The sequence below is a fragment of the Euprymna scolopes genome, chromosome 12, assembly GCF_053919585.1.
Source record: "Euprymna scolopes isolate OS-2025 chromosome 12, ASM5391958v1, whole genome shotgun sequence".
NCBI lineage: Eukaryota > Metazoa > Mollusca > Cephalopoda > Sepiida > Sepiolidae > Euprymna > Euprymna scolopes.
Genome location: NC_136493.1, coordinates 11,435,087 through 11,437,563, shown reverse-complemented (window position 1 = coordinate 11,437,563; position 2,477 = coordinate 11,435,087).

Sequence of the window (2,477 nt, the reverse complement as noted above, 5' to 3'; positions counted from 1 at the left end):
TGAACAGTTGTTTTTACCTGTGCCATTTTTCCCGCATTCATGCAAAAGATTTCACAATATTATTCCCTTCATTAATACAGTTGTTTTTACCTGTGCCATTTTTACCGTGCACTCTAATTACAATCATGCAGAAGATTTCACAATGTCATTCCCTGTTGTTTTTAACTGTGCCATGTTCACCTGCATCTAAGTGAATGATTTCACAATGTTATTCCCTCTATAGATACGGTTTGTTTACCTGTGCCTTGTTTACCATGCACTCAAATTACAATCATTCGAAAGATTTCACAGTGTTAGTCCCTCTATAAGTACAGTTGTTTTTACCTGTGTAATTTTTACCATTCACCCTCATAATAATAATGCTGTAGACTTCACGATGGTATTCCCTCTACAGATACAGTTGTGTTTACCTGCGCCATTTTACCGTGCCCCTACATACAACCATGCAAAACAATGCCCAATGTAATTCCTTCAATAAAAATAGTTTATATCGTGACATTTTTACCATGCCCCATAATTCCAACCATATGAAATAATTTAAAGTTTACTGTGAACCCTAATTCAGTTTATATCTGTGCCATTTTTACTGCGCACCCTTATTACAACCATACCAAATTATTCACAAGGTTATTCGCTTTATAAATACAAATGATTTTATTTGCACCATTTTTACACCCGAATTACAATTATCAAGTTGTTTTTATCTGTGACATTTTTACCGTCCACCCTTATTACATTCATGAGACCGATTTGACAATGTTATTCCTACTATGAATACAGTTGTCTTTACCTGTGCCATTTTAAACGTGCACCCTTATTACATTCATGAGACAGATTTGACAATGTTATTCCTACTATGAATACAGTTGTTTTTACCTGTGCCATTTTTACCGTGCACCCTTATTACATTCATGAGACAGATTTTACAATGTTATTCCTACTATGAATACGGTTGTTTTGAACTGTGCCATTTTTACCGTGCACCCTTATTACATTCATGAGACAGATTTGACAATGTTATTCCTACTATGAATACAGTTGTTTTTAACTGTGCCATTTTTACCGTGCAGACTAATTGCAATCATGCAAAATAATTCACACTGTTATTTACGCTATAACAACAGTTGTTTTAACCTGTGCCATTTTTAGCATGGTCCCTAATTACAATCATGTGAAGAAATTAAACATGTTATTCTCTCTATAAATACGGGTTTTTTTAACTGTACCATTTTCATAGCACACCCTTATAACAATTCCTCCAGTAATAAAGTTGTTTTTACCTGTGCAATTTTACTGTGCACTATTATTACATTCATGTGAAAGATTTGACAATGTTATTCCGTTTTTAAATACAGTTGTTTTTACCTTTGCCATTTTTACCATGCACCCAAATTACAATCATGCGAGAAAATTCATAAATGTAATTCCTTCTATGAATACAGTTGTTTTTACCTGTGCCATTTTTACCGTGCACCCTTATTAGAATCATGCGAAAGAGTTCACAATGTCATTTCTTTCTATGAATCCAGTTTTTTTTACCTGTGCCATTTTTACCGTGCCCCCCTTATTACATTCATGCTAAAGATTTCGCAATGTTATTCCCTCTGTAAATGCAGTTGTTTTTACTTGTGCCATTTTTACCATGCACCCTAATTACAATCTTGCGAAATAATTCACACTGTCATTTCAACTATAATAATAGCTATTTTTACCTGCGCCATTTTTACCATGCACACAATTATGCTAAAGATTTCACAATGTGGTTATCTCTATAAATGCAGTTGTTTTTACATGTGCCATTTTTACCGTTCACCCTAATTAGATTCATGTGAGAAAATTCACAATGTTATTCTACTCTATAAATACAGTTGTTTTAACATGTGCCATTTTTACATTGATCCTTAATTACAATCCTGCGAGAAAATTCACAATGTTATTCTACTCTATAAATGCAGTTGTTTTTACATGTGCCATTTTTACATTGATCCTTAATTACAATCCTGCGAGAAAATTCACAATGTTATTCCCTCTATGAATACAGCTGTTTGTACCTGTGCCATTTTTACTGTGCACCCTAATTACAATTATGCAAAAGATTTCACAATGTTATCCTCTTTATAAATACAGTTGTTTTTACCTGTGCCATATTTACCATAAATCATGATTGCAATCATTCAAATGGTTTCACAATGTTATTCCCTCTATGGCACAAGTAAACAAATTGTATCTATATTAAGTTTGTTTACCTGCGTTATTTTTACCGTGCATAGATACATTGCTTCAACCTGTGTGAAATTTCCTTTGCACACTAATTACAATCATGGGAAATAATTCACTATGTTTAAGACCTCTATAAAATAGTTGTTTTTATCTGTGCCATTTTTACTATGCACCATAATTACAATCATTTGAAACGTTTCACAATGTTATTCCCTCTATAAAATCATTGTTTTACATGTGCCATTTTTACCATGCAC